This window comes from Triticum dicoccoides, chromosome 3A (genome assembly GCF_002162155.2).
Source record: "Triticum dicoccoides isolate Atlit2015 ecotype Zavitan chromosome 3A, WEW_v2.0, whole genome shotgun sequence".
Lineage (NCBI taxonomy): Eukaryota > Viridiplantae > Streptophyta > Magnoliopsida > Poales > Poaceae > Triticum > Triticum dicoccoides.
In genome coordinates, this window is record NC_041384.1 from 587,768,406 (window position 1) to 587,789,461 (window position 21,056).

General features: G+C 49.3%; 1 long non-coding RNA gene across 1 annotated transcript; it reads left to right on the forward strand.

Moving 5' to 3' along the window:
- The first annotated feature begins 104 nt into the window (after positions 1–104).
- On the forward strand, positions 105–20,737 carry LOC119272226. The gene is made up of 5 exons (XR_005134717.1): positions 105–217; positions 305–368; positions 5,089–5,094; positions 8,031–8,032; positions 20,724–20,737. It is a non-coding gene; the product is annotated as an uncharacterized LOC119272226 (long non-coding RNA).
- The last annotated feature ends 319 nt before the right edge of the window (positions 20,738–21,056 follow it).

The window sequence follows — 21,056 nt, forward strand, 5'->3', positions numbered from 1 at the left end:
TCTCTCTCTTCCCCGCCCCACCGTCCTCCCCCAGTCCTCTAGATCTGCCGTGCCATCGATCTTACCCCCATCGTGGCTGTCCTCTCTGTGTTTGCGCGCAGTTCCACCAGTACCAGGTGGTGGGTCGTGCGCTGCCGACCCCCGGCGATGAGCAGCCCAAGATCTACCACACGAAGCTCTGGGCCACCAACGAGGTCCGCGCCAAGTCCAAGTTCTGGTCAGTCTCCTCCCCCGACCTCGATCTTCCTCGCGCGCTGGTTTCGTCGGCGCTTATGTGTTTGATTGTTTGGTTGTTTGCGCGCAGGTACTTCCTGAGGAAGCTCAAGAAGGTGAAGAAGGCCAATGGCCAGATGCTCGCCATCAACGAGGTATATCACTTCTCTCCAGTTGCCATGATCCGTGGATGCAACTTTAACTGTGCTGGCTGGTACTAACTGTCGTGGTTGTGCAATAAATCATTTTTGGTACCGTGTTGGTCTTGTGTATGGCAAAGACACTTGATTTTAGTTGCTGCATAGGGAGATGTATGCAGCGTCGCAGTGTTCTAGCTTTAACCAAACGGTAGAATAATATTGTTTATGTGGATCGTGCCGAGGTTTTGGTGGTTTCTACTGAAGGTCCTTGGTTCCTTACTAGGTCATGTATATTGGTCGTGACCTAACTTGTATGTTAGGTTTAGTTCGTGTGTTCTGTGATGTTGCTGAAATAGGGTATTTGGTAGATTTATACCAGATCATGTAAGTTGGTTCTGGCCTCATTCGGTGTGAATTTAAATTGAACGAGCCGCTCTCTTAAACAACACTGCGACACTAAGTTCACTTTGCTCTTCTCTTGTTATGTAATAAGTGTTCTCAGTTGGTATCAAATGCGGTACCCTGTTCACCCTGCTTCTATTATGTTACAAGTGTTTTGAATTAAGTCCATAAATGATTGTTGTCCAGTGCACACAGTAGCACTGCAAAATGCAAGTATGCTGATTATTTTTTGAAAACTCTACATCTTATTTCTAGCATCTTATACATGTAAAAAGAGAGTTAGAAAATGTGAATTAAGTGTAACCATGAGCTTTGTTTGTTCTTGTACTCTTTGTATGTTCCTGGTTGCCACCACCGACTGCGAGCGGGGGTCCTGGTCCTCTCCCTCGTCGTCCTCGGCGGTGGCATCTCGGCGTGGCGCCATCGCCGTGCCCTGCGTCAATGTCACGATCAGCTTCGCGGATCGCCGTCTTCACGGTACGCACGCACACATTTCTGAAATCCACAGTCAACAGTTTGGTGTACGCGCTGACTACTGAATCATGATACATGCGTGTGGTTGTGCTTGTGCAGAGGTTGGTCGAAGAGGGCTGGAGTTCATGTCGTTCCTGCTGTCCTTGTTCGTGTTCCTCTTTGGCACCTCCTGGTTCATCTTCGACCTCATCTTGGTGAGATTTCCATCCAACCCTCCCCGTCCCCATGGTGCTCTTTCTAGTTAGTACTCGTCCGAGAGAGTTGCTTGGAGTAACTATACTCAAGATGCAGTCGCAGTAGGATTAGTTGCTTGGAGTATTTAACAAGACCGAACAAGATTTAACTTGTCAAGATTTAACTATATTTCTTAGTAAAGCTGAGTAGAGTATATATTCTGAACATGCAAGCATAAATATTCTCATCATAAGTACATGATTAGGAGTATCATGCTTCTGAATATCTCCAAGCTGGATATTTCCATTAAACATGTTTCTGAATACCTCCCATATATATTTCCGTTAGTCTGCTTAGTGCATCATTAAGATTATAAGCATCATTTTCATTGAATCCTGGTTACATATTTGTGTGTACTCAAGTTGAAAATGGGACTTGGAATAATATGCAAGTTTCATCTTTTCTATTGCAGCGAGTGGGTCGGGGGTTATGCACTGGCAGCATCCTTGCTACTAGCGGTGGGCGCGATGGTCCGGGCCAAGCAGAGAAAGATAGGTGAGATATGCTCAGAGGTGATCATCGACAAGTCCTCGGACAAGATGACGATGGAGAGTATAGTGGAGGCACAGCACATCATGAAGAAGGTGCACGAGTACGTCAAGACGACGAACATCATGATCCTCAGGCTATGGTCCATTATTCTAGCCCAGTCACCAAAGGTATATATCATTGCACACTAGTCTTGATCATTGACCATCCTTTGTGTAATGTTGGGGTACCGTCCGTCACATATGGTTCTGGACTATAATGTTTTGTGTACTGTTCATTGTCCTGATCATTGTTTCAGTTAAATTCAGTCCAAATTCAGTCCAGGAGTACTCAAATTTAGTCCAAGCACAGTCCAGATATTGTTTTGGTTTCCTTGTACTCCAAATTCATTCCAAACACAGTCCAGGAGTATAAACAAGTTTACAGATTCAGTCCAATTTCACTTGTGCAGGAAATTCACCTGTGCGGCGGCGGCAGGGAAGGAGCAGCACCGACAGCCCTGACAGAGGAAGCCATGTTGCCGTTTTGTTTGTTCCCAGCCTTGACTATGGTTGTCCAGCGAGTCCGGCATGTCGTCATTTTCTTGTAAAGCAGTATTGTATCACACTTGTAGAGCTCGTTACACATGTAGATCTTTTAAAGTACTGTATTACACATGGTCATATGTATTGGCAACGTGATCGGGTTGCTCTTATTTGAAGTATCATGTGTGCTTTTGTCTGCCAAGTTAAATACTAGTTGAAATATGAAGAATATGAGCCTGATAGATGGGACTCACTTACCAGACCCAAACTTGACAACTGGGACCCATCTGACTGGTGGACCCATTTAATAAAAAAAGGAAATTATAATTATTTAGACGAAAAGGCCAAGGCCCAATAATAAAAAAGGCTGCAATGTTGGGCCAGGCCCATGAAGTCGACCAAAAATTGACAGAAAAAAATATAGAAAGGCTGAATTAATGGGCTAGGCCCATGTAGAAAACTGAATTGGACCGGGCTGAATCTTGTGCCACATCAGCTTGCCACGTTGGATGCCTACGTGGCCTGGGGAGGTTGCTAGTGACCAAAACGCTATAGTGGACATATTTTGGTCGTAAACATCTTCGACCATTCCAGAAGAAAGGTCGCTATAGTCAGTTTATGACCGCCAGCTTTTGACCTTCTATTTTTGGTCACAAAAAGGTCGCAAATGGAAATTTCTGACCTTTCAGTGACCAATAGTGGTGGTCACAAGTTGACATATTTCTTGTAGTGCTCAACGACGCAAGGGAGGCTCTGTGCACCTCCACTTGCTGCTCCAAGGAGGCGCTCCAGGCTTGGAGCTCCCATGCGTGCTTCTCCGCAGCCTCGCAACGGCGGTCAGCTACCCGGGCCTCTTCCTGAGCTCGAGAGCAGGCCTCTCGCGAGGCTGCGAGAGAAACCTCGGCCTTCGCGTTATCAAGCTCGCGCTGGTGACACCCGAGGTTGATAGCCACCTTTAGCTTATGCCGCTCCTCCGCCAACCGAAGACCCTCGGCCATGAGGCGCGCATTGATGTCTACTACACAATCTTCTTCTTGTAGACGTTGTTCGGCCTCCAAGTGTAGAGGTTTGTAGGACAGTAGCAAATTTCCCTCAAGTGGATGAACTAAGGTTTATCAATCCGTAGGAGGCATAGGATGAAGATGGTCTCTCTTGAGCAACCCTGCAACCAAATAACAAAGAATCTCTTGTGTCCCCAACACACCCGATACAATGGTAAATTGTATAGGTGCACTAGTTCAGCGAAGAGATGGTGATGCAAGTGGTATATGGATGGTAGATAAAGGTTCTTGTAATCTGAAAAAATAAAAAAACAGCAAGGTAACTAATGATAAAAGTGAGCCTAAACAGTATTGCAATGCGTTGAAACAAAGCCTAGGGTTTATACTTTCACTAGTGCAAGTTCTCTCAACAATAATAACATAACTGGATCACATAACTATCCCTCAACATGCAACAAAGAGTCACTCCAAAGTCACTAATAGCGGAGAACAAACGAAGAGATTATGGTAGGGTACGAAACCACCTCAAACTTATTCTTTCCAACCAATCCGTTGGGATATTCCTATAAGTGTCACAAACAGCCCTAGAGTGCGTACTAGAATAACACCTTAAGACACAAATCAACCAAAACCCTAATGTCACCTAGATACTCCAATGTCACCTCAAGTATCCGTGGGTATGATTATACGATATGCATCACACAATCTCAGATTCATCTATTCAACCAACACATAGGACCTCGAAGAGTGCCCCAAAGTTTCTACCGGAGAGTCAAGACGAAAACGTGTGCCAACCCCTATCCATAGGTTCATGGGCGGAACCCGTAAGTTGATCACCAAAACATACATCAAGTGAATCAATAGAATAACCCATTGTCACCATAGTTATCCCACGCAAGACATACATTAAGTGTTCTCAAATCCTTAAAGACTCAATCTGATAAGATAACTTCAAAGGGAAAACTCAATCCATTACAAGAGAGTATAGGGGGAGAAACATCATAAGATCCAACTATAATAGCAAAACTCGCTGAGGGAGTCCTGGATTAGGGGGTCTTCGGACAGCCAGACTATATCCTTTGGTCGGACTGTTGGGCTATGAAGATACAAGATTGAAGACTTCGTCTCGTGTCCGGATGGGACTCTCCTTGGAGTGGAAGGCAAGCTAGGCAATATGGATATGTATATCTCCTCCTTTGTAACTGACCTTGTGTAACCTTAGCCCCCTCCGGTGTCTATATAAACCGGAGGGTTTTAGTCCGTAGGACAACATACAATCATACCATAGGCTATCTTCTAGGGTTTAGCCTCTCCGATCTTGTGGTAGATCTACTCTTGTACTACTCATATTATCAAGAATAATCAAGCAGGACGTAGTGTTTTACCTCCATCAAGAGGGCCCGAACCTGGGTAAAACATCGTGTTCCCTGCCTCCTGTTACCATCCGCCTTAGACGCATAGTTCGGGACCCCCTACCCGAGATCCGCCAGTTTTGACACCGACATTGGTGCTTTCATTGAGAGTTCCTTTGTGTCATCATCATTAGGCTTGATGGCTCCTTCAATCATCGATAGCGATGCAGTCCAGGGTGAGACTTTTCTCCCCGGATAGATCTTTGTATTCGGCGGCTTCGCACTATGGGCCAACTCGCTTGGCCATCTAGAGCAGATCGAGAGTTACGCCCCTGGCCACCAGGTCAGGTTTGGAAGCTTAAACTACACGGCCGATATCCGCGGAGACTTGATCTTCGACGGATAAGAGCCCCTGCCTAGTGCGCCACATGATCACGATGAGCATGATTTAGCTCTGCCATTGGAGAGTGTTCAGGAGATCGCGCCGGCAACCGCTCCGACCCTCAATTTGGAGCCAGTTGCGCCATCCATGGACGGGTGGATAGACCCCGCCACGGAGGCCGTATCCTTAGCGGCGATCGAGCCGAGTATCGACCTTAGCCTTCACGAGAGTCGTGATGCCAAGCTGCCAGATCCTTCCCCGGCAACGGACTCTGAACCTCCTGCGCCCGTGCCTATCGAATCCGACTGGGCGCCGATCATGAAGTTTACCTCTGCGGATATCTTTCAGCACTCGCCCTTCGGCGACATACTGAACTCGTTAAGGTCTCTCTCCTTGTCAGGAGAGTCCTGGCCGAACTATGTCCGGCGGGATTGGAATGCGGAGGACAAAGAAATTCGCCGCCCACCCACCACCCACTTAGTAGCCACTGTCAACAATTTGACCGACATGCTCAACTTTGACTCCGAAGACATCGACGGCATGGACGACGATGCAGGAGGCGAACAAGAACCACTGCCCACAGGGCACTGGACAGCCACCTCGTCATATGACATATATATGGTGGACACACCCAAAGAAGGCAATGGCGACGGGACAGTGGAGGATTACCCCTCCAAGAAGCAACCCAAGCACCGACTTCAGTGGTGCTGCTCTAACTCTCGCAAAGCAAAAGCGGTGACACCGGCACAGGAGATAATAGCACTCCGGACAGTGTCAAAGACGACAAGAATCCCCTCCAGCAAGATTTAGGGCAGGAGGATGGAGAAGCCAGCCCTCCCGAGAGAGCGGCAGATGGAGAGGCGGAGGATGATAATTACATGCCTCCCTCCGAAGACGAGGCAAGCCTCGACGATGACGAATTCATCGTGCGTGAGGATCCCGTCGAACAAGAGCGCTTCAAGCATCGGCTTATAGCCACGGCAAATAGCCTTAGGAAAAAGCAACAACAGCTTCAAGCTGATCAAGATTTGCTAGCTGACAGATGGACTGAAGTCCTTGCGGCCGAGGAATATAAACTCGAACGCCCCTCCAAGAGTTACCCAAAGCGCAGGTTGCTACTCCGACTGGAGGAGGAAGCACCAAAACCTACATCTCCAGCGTATGACGCGGCGGATCGGCCACCTCGTGGCCGCGACAAAGAGGCATTCCAGCCAAAAGCTCAGCCCGCACCCCAACGCCACTCAAATAAAAATTTCAAGGCATGGGGAAATATGCTAGACCTGCGAGACGTATTGGAGGACAAAGCAAAACACGCAAGATCGATCTACGGATCACGAGGGCGCGCCACTATGCAAGACGATAACCGTCACGCAGGATAGAGTAAAAGTAAATCCGGCCGGGCCGAACACATCGGACAAGACTCATTTGAGCTGCATCGCGATATAGCCCAGTACAGAGGCGCTGCACACCCCCTATGCTTCACAGACGAAGTAATGGATCACCAAATCCCAGAGGGTTTCAAACCCGTAAATATCGAATCATACGACGGCACAACAGATCCTGCGGTATGGATCGAGGACTTCCTCTTGCACATCCACATGGCCCATGGTGATGATCTACACGCCATCAAATACCTCCCACTCAAGCTCAAAGGACCAGCTCGGCATTGGCTCAACAGCCTGCCAGCAGAATCCATTGGCTGTTGGGAAGATCTGGAAGCCACATTCCTCGACAACTTCCAGGGCACTTATGTGCGACCACCAGATGCTGATGACTTGAGCCACATAATTCAGCAGCCAGAGGAATCGGCCAGGCAATTTTGGACACGGTTCCTGACAAAGAAAAATCAAATCATCGACTGTCCGGATGCAGAGGCCCTGCTAGCAGCTTTTAAGCACAACATCCGTGACGAGTGGCTTGCCCGGCACCTCGGCCAGGAAAAGCCGAAATCTATGGCAGCCCTTAGGACACTCATGACCCGCTTTTGCGCGGGAGAAGACAGCTGGCTGGCTCGCAGCAATAACATATCAAAGAACCATGGTACTTCGGATACCAAGGATGGCAATGGCAGGTCACGTCGCAACAAACACAAGCGCTGCATTAACAGTGACAATACCGAGGATACGGCAGTCAATGCCGGATACAAAGGCTCTAAACCCGGTCAGCGGAAAAAGCCATTCAAAAGAAGCACTCCGGGCCCGTCCAGTTTGGACCGTATACTCGATCGCTCGTGTCAAATACACGGCACCCCCGACAAGCCAGCCAACCACACCAACAGGGATTGTTGGGTGTTCAAGCAGGCCGGCAAGTTAAATGCCGAAAACAAACATAAGGGGTCACATAGAGATGACGAGGAGGAGCCCCGGCAGCCGAACACCAGAGGACAGAAGAGGTTCCCCCCACAAGTGCAGACGGTGAACATGATATACGCAACCCACATCCCCAAGAGGGAGCGGAAGTGTGCGCTAAGGGACGTATATGCGCTGGAGCCAGTCGCCCCAAAGTTCAACCCATGGTCCTCCTGTCCGATCACCTTCGATCGCAGGGACCACCCCACTAGTATCCATCATGGCGGATTTTCCGCACTGGTCCTAGACCCAATCATCGACGGATTTCACCTCACTCGAGTCCTTATGGACGGCGGCAGCAGCCTGAACCTGCTATATCAGGACACCATGCGCAAAATGGGTATAGACCCCTCAAGGATCAAACCCACAACAACGATCTTCAAAGGCTTCATACCAGGTGTAGAGGCCCATTGCACAGGCTCAGTCACACTGGAAGTGGTCTTCGGATCCCCGGATAACTTCTGAAGCGAGGAGTTAATCTTCGATATAGTCTCGTTCCACAGTGGCTATCATGCACTGCTCGGGCGAACCGCATTTGCGAGATTCAATGTGGTACCGCATTATGCATACCTCAAGCTCAAGATGCCAGGACCTCGGGGGGTCATCACAGTCAATGGAAACACAGAGCGCTCTCTCTGCACGGAGGAGCACACTGCGGCCCTCGCAGCAGAAGTGCAAAGCAGCCTCTTAAGTCAATCCACCAGTTCGGCGATCAAAGACCCGGACACCTTCAAGCGCGCCCGGATTAATCGGCAACAAGACTGCCTGGCACATTCCGAGCTCGCATAGCAATGTGGCCCCCGCCCCAGTCCCAGCCAAACGGCGAAATCCATGCCACGCGCACATAATTACGCATTGAAAATACCATGGCACAGGTTGGGAGGGGGCACGACTACGGCGCGCCCCAAGACGCGGCTCAACCGCACTAGGGGCTTCCCGCTTTGTTATTTTTTTTCTCTTTCAGGACTTTAATCTCTGGAAACCCTGTCCGGCAGTATGGTTGCCGGACACACGATGCAACAACCAAGGAGGCAGAAAGCTACATCGCACCACGAAACTCCCAGGTGGTCTCTGATTACGAGTGAAATACCTGCTTTAAATACCATTCCTCAGCTTGCCCTTGGAGGGGACATGTCAAATAGTCCTACTTTTTGCTTATCGCACTATTTGTATCATTCTGCTTCGACGCACCTTTTTGAATAAACAATGCATAGCACTAGACTATTATCGCATTCTTATTCTTCTTTTTATATATATATATATGTTCATTCATGACATTCAGCACCCGTACACTCTGGTACGGCCAATACGGCAGGGGCTTAAGCATACCCCATAATACGGCGTGAGAAGTCCGAACACTTTCGACAGTGCGGCACCCCGAACTTATAGCATTATATGCATCAGCTCCGAATCATGTCTTGGGTCAATAGTTGGGTTTGCCCGGCTCCCATGTTTTGGTACCTTACGTTCCGCTATATCGGCTAAGGTAGCACTGGGAGAACTACTGCGATTGTGCCCCGGTTCATCTAGGCTAAGCACCTCAGTAGAGAAAGCTAAAACTGACTATCATGATAAGGCGAGAGTTGGTCGCTGTTCGAGAGGTCTCGAGTCCCTAAAGACTTATGCCTCTTAGAGCGAGGAGTCGGCTTTGTCCGACTTAAGGCGTGTATAGTGCCCCAAATTCGGCCTTCCGAATACTAGGGGCTTCGCCAAAATTTAAAATTGTAGACATCTATGGCTAAGTGAGAGTGATAAAGCATTATAGTCCGATTGCCTTGTTCGTTGCGCTGAGCACCTCCCTCGAAGGACCCAACAATGGGAAAAAGAGTGCTCAGGTTTATCCCGAAGACCCCAGCACTCGTGGCATGGGGGCAGAAGCCGCCGACTGGCCATCTCTCAGATTTGATAAACAGCCGCACAGAAGGTAATATTTTAAATTCAAACAAGCGTTGCATAGCGCATATGAACAAGTTTTCATAATACAGGATCACACGAGCAAGTTCATTCAATAATTACATCCTTCGCACACTCGTCCGCCACAAGACGGGCACCCTTCAGGACACCCTCATAATACATCTCAAGGTGGCGATGCTCCTTGCCCTATGGCGGCCCCTCCTTTACTAGCTTCTCAGCGTCCATCTTGGCCCAGTGCACCTTCGCACGGGCAAAGGCCCGGCGTGCACCTTTGATGCAGACGGACCGCTTTATGACCTCCTGCCGTGGGCAGGCATCTACAAGCCGCCTCACTAGGCTGAAGTAGTTGTTGGGAAGGGAGTCGCCAGGACACATCCGGACTATAAGGCCCCTCATGGCATGTTCGGCCGCCTTGTGCAACTCGACCAGTTGCTTCAGCTGGTCGCTCATAGGCATTGGGTGTTTGGTCCCGGTATACTGAGACCAGAACAACTTCTCCGTCGAGCTTCCCTCCTCGGCCTGGTAATATTTCGTGGCATCCGACATGCTGCGGGGCAAATCTGCGAATGCTCCTGGAGAGCTCCGGACTCGGGTAAGTAACAAGTAATTTACTTTCATATGCTTGCTTTGCATATTGAATGCCTTACCCGCCGCTATCTTCCTCATCGCCTCAATCTTCTGGAGGGCCTTTTGGGCTTCAGCCTTGGCATTCTTTGTGCTCTCGAGGGCCCCGGCAAGCTCGGACTCTCGCGTCTTCGAGTCAAGCTCCAAAGCCTCGTGCTTCTTCATAAGAGCCTGGAGCTCTTGCTGCACCTCGCCCACCCGTGCCTCTTGCTTTTCCTGCTCGGTGTTGTCCTTGGCCGCTTTGTTTTCAGCCTCGGACAGCGCTTGCTTCAGGGTCGCCACTTCAGTCGTGGCCCTTGGCACATTCATGATGATCCTGTCATTTCACAACCACATTTTCTTTTATATATAGACAAGGTATTACTTACCTTTGTTCTCCTCGAGCTGCCTCTTGGCAAGGCCGAGCTCTTTCTCGGACCCCTCGAGGTCCTGCTTCAGTGCGGCGACCTCCGCAGTCAGTGCGGCAGAGGTTAGCAGCGAAGCCTGCATACGCATACAGACATACTTATATTAGACTCCTGCAGATATTATTTGATCCTCTATTCGGCTTTTCTTTGTGAACACCAAACAGAGCATCAGGGGCTACTATCTATGCGGTAATATTTTTCCTATATTTTAAATACTTACCTCAAAGCCTGTTAGAAGGCTGGCACAGGCTTCAGTCAGTCCGCTCTTGGCGGACTGAACCTTCTTGATCACCGCACTCATAATAGTGCGGTGCTCTTCGTGGATGGAAGCGCCGCGAAGCGCTCCCAGCAGGTTGTCCGGTGCCTCTGGATGGACATAGGTCACCGGCATGGGCGGCTTGCCCCTTTTGGAAGGGGGCCGCCTGCCCGAGTCCGAAACCACTGGAGGTTCCGGCACGGTGTTCGGCTGAGAGCCGAACTTGGAGCCCCCGGGAGCCTTGCTCCTAGAGTCCGGAAGGTCGCCTTGAGGCGCCCCCGGGACTGTCTCCCCCCGGCTCGGTGCCCCTTGAGACAATACCTCGGCATTTTCCATAGGGAAAGGAGAGGAGGCGGTTGGAAGTGTATCACTATTCATCTTCGACGAGTCCAAGGAACCGTCCGATGATGATACATCGATATGGGCTTGGGGCGGACTGCATAATCATATTCGATGTTAGGAGAAGCAGTGCAACAAAGGTATGCTATGAGTTACTCTGGTATCCGAATACTTACGACTTCGCCAGGGGCTTAGCCCTGAGCAGCCACTCGTCTTCGCCGTCAACGGCGATGGTGGAGCAGTCCAGAAGGAGAGTCCTTCCCTTCTTGGACCCTTCGGCCTCCCCGGTTGGGGCGGCCTTCCTTTTCTTCTCTCCCCCGGTTGGACGGGGAGAATCTTCATCATCCTTCTCCTCGTTTTCACAGGAGGAGTGTGCCTCGGAGGTATCATACGATGAGTCCGATACCACCTGGCGCCGGGAACTCTTTCGGGTTCCCTTGGCCTTCTTCTTGGTCTTCTCCGGCACCTCATAAGGAGCCGGAGTCCGCATCTTCATCAGGAGAGCGTCTGTGGGGTCTTCGGGCAGAGGGGCCGGACAGTTAATCTGCTCCGATGTCTCCACCCAGTCCTGTCGAAGGCATGGGAGCTCAGACCCCGCACATGGTTAAGCTATGGGAAATAAACACCCTACCAGATGTACAGAACTTACCGGATTCGCAGAACGCTTCGCGCTTAGCCCGCGGTCCTCGGTAAGAGAAGGAGGGACCTCTCCGCCCTTGAACAGCACCCTCCAGACGTCTTTATGCGTCGTGTTGAAGAGCTCGCTTAGAGTCTGGTGCTGGGCCGGGTCGAACTCCCATAAGTTGAAATCCCGTTGTTGACACGGGAGGATCCGGCAGAAGAGCATGACCTGGACTATGTTGACAAGCTTAAGTTTCTTGCTTATCATGTTCCGGATACACTTCTGGAGTCCGTCCAGCTCCACCGATGAACCCCAGGACAGGTCCTTCTCCTTCTAGGAAGTGAGTCGCGTGGGGATTCCGGATCGAAACTCGGGGGCTGCCACCCAGTTGGTTCGCGCGACTTGGTGATGTAGAACCACCCCGATTGCCACCCCTTTATGGTCTCCACGAAGGAACCCTCGAGCCATATAACGTTGGGCATTTTGCCCACCATGGCTCCGCCGCATTCCGCTTGTTGGCCGCCCACCACCTTCGGCTTGATATTGAAGGTCTTCAGCCACAGGACGAAGTGGGGCCGGATGCGGAGGAAGGCCTCGCACACGACGATGAACGCCGAGATGTTGAGGATGAAATTCGAGGCCAGATCATGAAAGTCCAGCCCATAATAGAACATGAGGCCGCGAACAAATGGATGGAGGGGAAACCCCAGTCCGCGGACGAAGTGGAGGAGGAAAACCACCCTTTCGTGAGGTTCCGGGGTAGGGACGACCTGCCCCGCGACTGGCAGCTGGTGCGCGATATCCGCGGCTAAGTATCCGGCTCCATGTAGCTTTTTGACGTGTCCCTCCGTGACGGAGGAGGCCATCCACTTGCCTCCCGCTCTGGACATGTTTGGAGAGAGTTGAGGAGAAGGATGTGGACTTGGGCGTTAGAGCTCGAGTGCGCGAGAATGGATGAGCAAGGAGGAAGAAGGCATGGGTAGGAAAAGGTGGGACCTTATCCCTTTATAAGGGCGGACGAAACTATGCGCCCCCCACTAGCCTGGTAAAACTCGCTTATCCCCCAAGCGCCGTAATTGGTGGCACATTGGGTTACACACACCCGTATTGATGAGAATCCCGTAATAAGGGGAACACAATCTCTGCTTTGACAAGACGTGTCAAGAAACCGCCTCACGTTATGTGCGGGGCTGGTTAAAGAAAAACGGTTCGAATAATTACCGGGCCATGGCATGATGTCATGCTGCCAAAACGTGTCAGCAGATTAGATTTGTGGAAATATTATTCTCTCTACGGTGGTATGTGGAACTTATTTTGCAGGGTCGGACACTATCCTTGTATTCAAACTCTTCTGTGGTGTATTCGGAGGAGGAACCCGCCTTGCAATGCCGAAGACAACACTGCGCGCCGAACTCATCATCATTGAGGCCTGGTTCAGGGGCTACTGAGGGAGTCCTGGATTAGGGGGTCTCCAGACAGCCGGACTATATCCTTTGGCCGTACTGTTGGGCTATGAAGATACAATATCGAAGACTTTGTCTCGTGTCCGGATGGGACTCTCCTTGGCGTGGAAGGCAAGCTAGGCAATACGGATATGTATATCTCCTCCTTTCTAACCGACCTTGTGTAACCCTAGCCCCCTCCGGTGTCTATATAAACCGGAGGGTTTTAGTCCGTAGGACAACATACAATCATACCATAGGCTAGCTTCTAGGGTTTAGCCTCTCCGATCTCGTGGTAGATCTACTCTTGTACTACTCATATTATCAAGAATAATCAAGCAGGACGTAGGGTTTTACCTCCATCAAGAGGGCCCAAACCTGGGTAAAACATCGTGTTCCCTGCCTCTTGTTACCATCCTCCTTAGACGGACAGTTCGGGACCCCCTACCCGAGATCCGCCGGTTTTGACACCGACACTCGCGATACATCAAGATCGTATCACCTCAAGAACACGAGAGAGAGCGAGAGAGATCAAACACATAGCTACTGGTACATACCGTCAGCCCCGAGGGAGAACTACTCCCTCCTCATCATGGAGAGCACCGGGATGATGAAGATGGCCACCGGAGAAGGATTCCCCCTCCGGCAGGGTGCTAGAATGGGTCTAGATTGGTTTTCGGTGGCTACAGAGGCTTTTGGTCTAGATTGATTTTTCTTTTCTGCGATACTCTAAAACAAGGAAAAAAACAAAAACTGGCACTGGGCACTGGGTTAATAGGTTAGTCCCAAAAATAATATAAAAGTGTATAATAAAGCCCATAAACATCCAAAACAGATAATATAATAGCATGGAACAATCAAAAATTATAGATACGTTGGAGACGTATCACGCATCCACGGCCACGAGTTCTTCACCAAGTCGGTTCATCGCGCCCATCGCCTCCCGAAAGAGCTCATGGCGGACGACATTCCTTTCGTGCGCCGATTTGCGCATACTGCTGACTCTGTCCTCCACCGTGGGGACCGCAGATGGGGCCCGAAGCAGCTCGCCCCCTTTCAGCGTGGGCCTGGGATTGGCGCCTGCCCAGTTGCAGGCCAGGCCTCGCGAGGAGCCCGAACGAGTGGAGGCCTGCTGCTTGAAGAGGAGCCCAAGACCGAAGCCAGCCAGCCGCCATCCACGACCAGGGGAGGAACCCTTGGCACGCTTGCTGTGAAGGAAATATGCCCTAGAGGAAATAATAAAGTTATTATTTATTTCCTTACATCATGATAAATGTTTATTATTCATGCTAGAATTGTATTAACCGGAAACATGATACATGTGTGAATACATAGACAAACATAGTGTCACTAGTATGCCTCTACTTGACTAGATCGTTGATCAAAGATGGTTATGTTTCCTAACCATAGACATGAGTTGTCATTTTATTAAGGCGATCACATCATTAGGAGAATGATGTGATTGACTTGACCCATTCCGTTAGCTTAGCATTTGATTGTTTAGTATGTTGCTATTGCTTTCTTCATGACTTATACATGTTCCTATGACTATGAGATTATGCAACTCCCTTTTATCGGAGGAACACTTTGTGTGCTACCAAACGTAACAACGTAACTGGGTGATTATAAAGGTGCTCTACAGGTGTCTCCAAAGGTTCTTGATGGGTGGCGTATTTTGAGACTAGGATTTGTCACTCCGATTGTCAAAGAGGTATCTCTGGGCCCACTCGATAATGCACATCACTATAAGACATGCAAGCATTGTAACTAATGAGTTAGTTGCGGGATGTTGTATGACAGAACGAGTAAAGAGACTTGCTGGTAACGAGATTAAACTAGGTATTAAGATACCGACGATCGAATCTCGGGCAAGTAACATACCGATGACAAAGGGAACAACGTATGTTGTTATGCGGTTCGACCGATAAAGATCTTCATAGAATATGTAGGAGCCAATATGGGCATCCAGGTTCCGCTATTGGTTATTGACCAGAGAAGTGTCTCGGTCATGTCTACATAGTTCTCGAACCCGTAGGGTCCTCACGCTTAACGTTCATTGACGATATAGTATTTATGAGTTATGTATGTTGGTAACCGAATGTTGTTCGGAGTCCTGGATGAGATCACGGACATGACGAGGAGCTCCGGAATGGTTCGGAGGTAAAGATTCATATATTGGATGATATGGTTAGGCCAAGGGGTCAGGCCCACAGGGCTATAAGTCGGTGCAAAAGGAGTTTTGCGGAGGCCAGGGGGGCCCATGGCGTCTGGGCCAGACGCCAAGGATTGTGGCATTTGGCCCTAGAGTCCGAGAAGGACTCTTGCTTTTCGGGTGAAACCGACTTTGTGGAGGTTTTACTCCAAGTTTCGACCCCCAAGGCTCAACATATAAATAGAGGGGTAGGGCTAGCACCTAAGACACATCAAAAGACACCAAGCCGTGTGCCGGCTACCCTGTCCCCTCTAGTTTATCCTCCGTCATAGTTTTCGTAGTGCTTAGAGGAAGCCCTGCGGAGATTGTTATTCACCAACACCATCACCACGTGATAACCCACAAGTATAGGGGATCACAACAATTTTCTAGGGTAAAGTATTCAACCCAAATTTATTGATTCGACACAAGGGGAGCCAAAGAATACTCTTAAGTATTAGCAGCTGAGTTGTCAATTCAACCACACCTGGAAACTTAATATCTGCAGCAAAGTGTTTAGTAGCAAAGTAATATGATAGTAGTGATAACGGTAGCAAAAGGTAACAGTAGTAAAAGTAATGTTTTTGGTATTTTGTAGTGATGATAGCAATAGCAATGGAAAAGTAAATAAGCGGAGAACGATATATGGAAAGCTCGTAGGCAATGGATCAGTGATGGAGAATTATGCCGGATGTGGTTCATCATGTAACAGTCATAACCTAGGGTGACACAGAACTAGCTCCAGTTCGTTGATGTAATGTAGGCATGTATTCTGAACATAGTCATACGTGCTTATGGAAAAGAACTTGCATGACATCTTTTGTCCTACCCTCCCATGGCAGCGGGGTACTTACGGAAACTAAAGGATATTAAGGCCTCCTTTTAATAGAGAACCGGAACAAAGCATTAACACATAGTGAATACATGAACTCCTCAAACTACGGTCATCACCGGTAAGTATCCTGATTATTGTCACTTCGGGGTTAACGGATCATAACACGTAATAGGTGACTATAGACTTGCAAGATAGGATCAAGAACACTCATATATTGATGAAAACATAATAGGTTCAGATCTGAAATCATGGCACTCGGGCCCTAGTGACAAGCATTAAGCATCCCTAACAAAACTAACTCGATTACATGATAGATCCCATCCAACCCATCACCGTCCAGCAAGCCTACGATGGAATTACTCACACACGGCGGTGAGCATCATGAAATTGGTGATGGAGGATGGTTGATAATGACGATGGTGACGGATTCCCCTCTCTGGAGCCCCGAACGGACTCCAGATCAGCCCTCCCGAGAGGTTTTAGGGCTTGGCAGCGGCTCCGTATCGTAAAACGCGATGATTTCTTCTCTCCAATTTTTTTTCTCCCCGAAACACAATATATGGAGTTGGAGTTGGAGTCGGAGAGGCAACAGGGGGCCCACGAGGTAGGGGGGTGCGCCCCCCACCCTCGTGGAGAGGTGGTGGGCCCCCTGGCCTTCATCTTTTGCGGGTATTTTTCATATTTTCTGAAAAGTTGCTCCGTGAAGTTTCAGGTCATTCTGAGAACGTTTGTTTCTGCACATAAATAACACCATGGTAATTCTGCTAAAAACAGCATCAGTCTGGGTTAGTTCCATTCAAATCATGCAAGTTAGAGTCCAAAACAAGGGTAAAAGTGTTTGGAAAAGTAGATACGACGGAGACGTATCAACTCCCCCAAGCTTAAACCTTTGCTTGTCTTCAAGCAATTCAGTTGATAAACTGAAAGTGATGAAGAAAAACTTTTACAAACTCTGTTTGCTCTTGTTGTTGTAAATATGTAAAGCCAGCATTCAAGTTTTTAGCAAAGATTATAACTAACCACATTCACAATAACGCATAGGTCTCAAGTTTACTCATATCAATAGCATAATCAACTAGCGAGCAATAATAATAAATCTCGGGTGACAACACTTTCTCAAAACAATCATAATATGTTATAACAAGATGGTATCTCGCTAGCCCTTTCCGAGACCGCAAAACATAAATGCAGAGAACCTTTAAAGACCAAGGACTGACTAGACATTGTAATTCATGGTAAAAGAGATCCAGTCAAGTCATACTCAATGTAAACTAACAGTAATGAATGCAAATGACAGTAGTGCTCTCCAACTGGTCCTTTTTAATAAGAAGATGATGACTCAGCATAAAAGTAAATAGATAGGCCCTTCGCAGAGGGAAGCAGGGATTTGTAGAGGTGCCAGAGCTCGGTTTTGAAATAGAGGTGAATAATATTTTGAGCGGTATACTTTCATTGTCAACATAACAACCAAGAGATGGCGATATCTTCCATGCTACACACATTATAGGCGGTTCCCAAACAGAATGGTAAAGTTTATACTCCCCCTTCCACCAACAAGCATCAATCCATGGCTTGCTCGAAACAACGAGTGCCTCCAACTAACAAGAGTCCCAGGGGCAGTTTTGTTTGCAATTATTTTGATTTAGTTTGCATAAAGCATGGGACTGGGTGAGGGAGTCCTAGATTAGGGGGTGTTCAGGCAGCCGGACTATACCTTCAGCCCGACTCCTGGACTATGAAGATACAAGATTGAAGACTTCGTCCCGTGTCCGGATGGGACTTTCCTTGGCGTGGAAGGCAAGCTTGGCGATGCGGATATTCAAGATCTCCTACCATTGTAACCGACTCTATGTAACCCTAACCCTATTCGGTGTCTATATAAACCGGAGGGTTGTAGTCCGTAGGCAATCAACTCCATATACAACAATCATACCATAGGCTAGCTTCTAGGGTTTAGCCTCCTTGATCTCGTGGTAGATCTACTCTTGTACGTAGGGTTTTACCTCCATCAAGAGGGCCCGAACCTGGGTAAAACATCGTGTTTCCTGCCTCCTATTACCATCTGGCCTAGACGCACAGTTCGGGACCCACTACCCGAGATCTGCCGGTTTTGACACCGACATTGGTGCTTTCATTGAGAGTTCCTCTGTGTCGTCGCCTTTAGGCCCGATGGCTCCTTTGATCATCAACAACGATACGGTCCAGGGTGAGACTTTTCTCCCCGGACAGATCTTCGTCTTCGGCGGCTTCGCTCTGCGGGCCAATTCGCTAGGCCACCTGGAGCAGATCGAAAGCTACGCCCCTGGCCATCAAGTCAGGTTTGGAAGCTTAAACTACACGGCTGACATCCGCGGAGACTTGATCTTCGACGGGTTCGAGCCACGGCCAAGCGCGCTGCACTATCTCGAGGGGCATGATCTAGCTCTGCCTCCGGACAGTGTCCTGGAGGCCGCACACACATCGGTTCTGACCCCTAACTCGGAGCCTATTGCGCCAATCGAGGATGAGCGGTTGGACGTCACCTCGGGGGCTTCAATCTCAAAGGCGATCGAGCCGAACGCTAGCCCCGCACTCTGCATGATCCGTGACTCCGAGGATCCGGACTCCTTTCCGAACTCCGAACCCCCCGCGCCCCTGCCGATCGAATCCGATTGGGCGCCGATAATAGAGTTCACTGCCGCAGACATCTTTCAGCACTCGCCTTATGGCGATATCCTGAACTCTCTCAAGTCTCTCTCCTTATCAGGAGAGCCCTGGCCGAACTACGGTCAGCGAGGATGGGATACGGACGATGAAGAAATTCAAAAGCCCACCCACCACCCACTTGGTAGCCACTGTCGACAATTTAAACGACGTGCTCAACTTCGACTCCGGAGACATCGACAACATGGATGACGACGCAGGAGATACCGACGAACCAACGCCCATAGGGCATTGGACAGCCACCTCATCTCACGATGTGTACATGGTGGATACCCCTAAAGGAAGCGACAACGAGGAAAAAGGGGATGGGACGGGAGATCGACCCCCCCCCCCGAAAAGCAATCAAAGCGTCAGCGTAAACGCTGACCCAAGCCCCGCCTCGACAAAAACCCAGCCATAGAGCAGGACGAGCCGGTAGACGACGAGCAGACCTTAGAGCAACCGTCCGAACAGGTCAACACGGATAGAGAAACCGAACATCCCTCCTCCGGCGAAAATGGCATTCCGGACGACCTCACGCCGAATAAACCTATGGAGCAGAAGAATCTCCACGAGAGGCTCGTTGCAACTGCACGCAGCCTAAAAAAGCAGAAGCAGAAGCTAAAAACAGCGGAAGATGCACTCCGGATTAGATGGGGCAAAGTAATCAATACCACAGATAAGTACGGCGACAGTCGCCGCACTAAAAGCTATCCGAAAAGAAAGCTGCTACCTGAATTCGACGAAGAGGCCCTAGAGCCCTCGCATTCAAAAAATGAAAAAGCCACACGGTCGGATAGACGACCCCATAAAGCGGCAAGCGGCACCGCACCTAAATCGGCATGCGACCCACTTAAGGATTCGCATCATGGCCCAGTCAGGTCCATTTATGGGCCAAGAAAGCAAGCTCTCGTAAGCAACACTATGAAGCCATCATCAGAATCCGGCACACCCAAATACAGGGGCGCCGCACACCCCCTATGTTTCACCGATGAGGTCCTGGACTATGAATTCCCAGAGGGATTCAAACCCGTAAACATAGAGGCATATCATGGAACAACAGACCCTGGAGTTTGGATCGAGGATTATATCCTCCACATACACATGGCTAGAGGAGATGATCTCCACGCCATAAAATATCTACCCCTTAAGCTTAAAGGGCCAGCCTGGCATTGGCTTAAAAGCCTTCCCAAAAACACAATTGGAAGCTGGGAAGAGCTCGAGGATGCTTTCTGAGCAAACTTTCAAGGGACCTATGTCCGCCCTCCGGATGCAGACAATCCTAGTCACATAACTCAACAACCCGGAGAATCAGCTCGGCAGTTCTGGAATAGATTCCTCACTAAAAAGAATCAGATAGTCGACTGTCCGGACGCCGAAGCCTTAGCAGCTTTCAGGCATAACGTCTGAGACGAATGGCTCGCCAGACACCTCGGCCAAGAAAAGCCAAGAACAATGGCCGCACTAACAAGCCTCATGACCCGCTTTTGTGCAGGGAGGACAGCTGGTTGGCAAGGTGCAGCCCCAGCGACCCAAGTACATCCGAAACTAGGGATGGAAACGGAAAACCGCGATGCAACAAGGACCGTCACTGGACTAAGGACAAAAGTCCGAAGAGCACGGCAGTCAATGCCGGATTCAAAGGCTCACGACAAAATCAGGAAAAATCGCCCCCCCCCAGGATAATAGGGACGATCCATCCAACCTAAATAAAATCCTGGACAGGATATGTCAGATACACAGTACTCCCGGGAAGCCTGCTAACCATACCCACAGAGACTGTTGGGTTTACAAACAATCCAGCAGACTCAATGCCGAACACAAGGGGCTCGACACACCAAGCGAAGACGAGGACGAACCCCAAAAGCAGAGCACCAGGAAACAAAAGAACTTCCCACAAGAAGTAAAAACAGTGAATTCACTTCACATAATAAAACGTGTGGCGCCCGAAAAGGTACGCACCACACGGCCCATCCCCAAAGGGTCCTGCCACTGGTTGTCAAAACCGATCATCTTCGATCAGCTAGATTATTCTAGGAATATCAAGAATGTAGGCTGGACTGCCTTGATACTCGATCCAATAATTGGCGGACTCCAGTTTTCAAATGTCCTTATGGACAGCGGCAGTGGACTAAACCTGATATATCAGGATACAATCCAGCACATGGGGATAAACCCAGCAAGT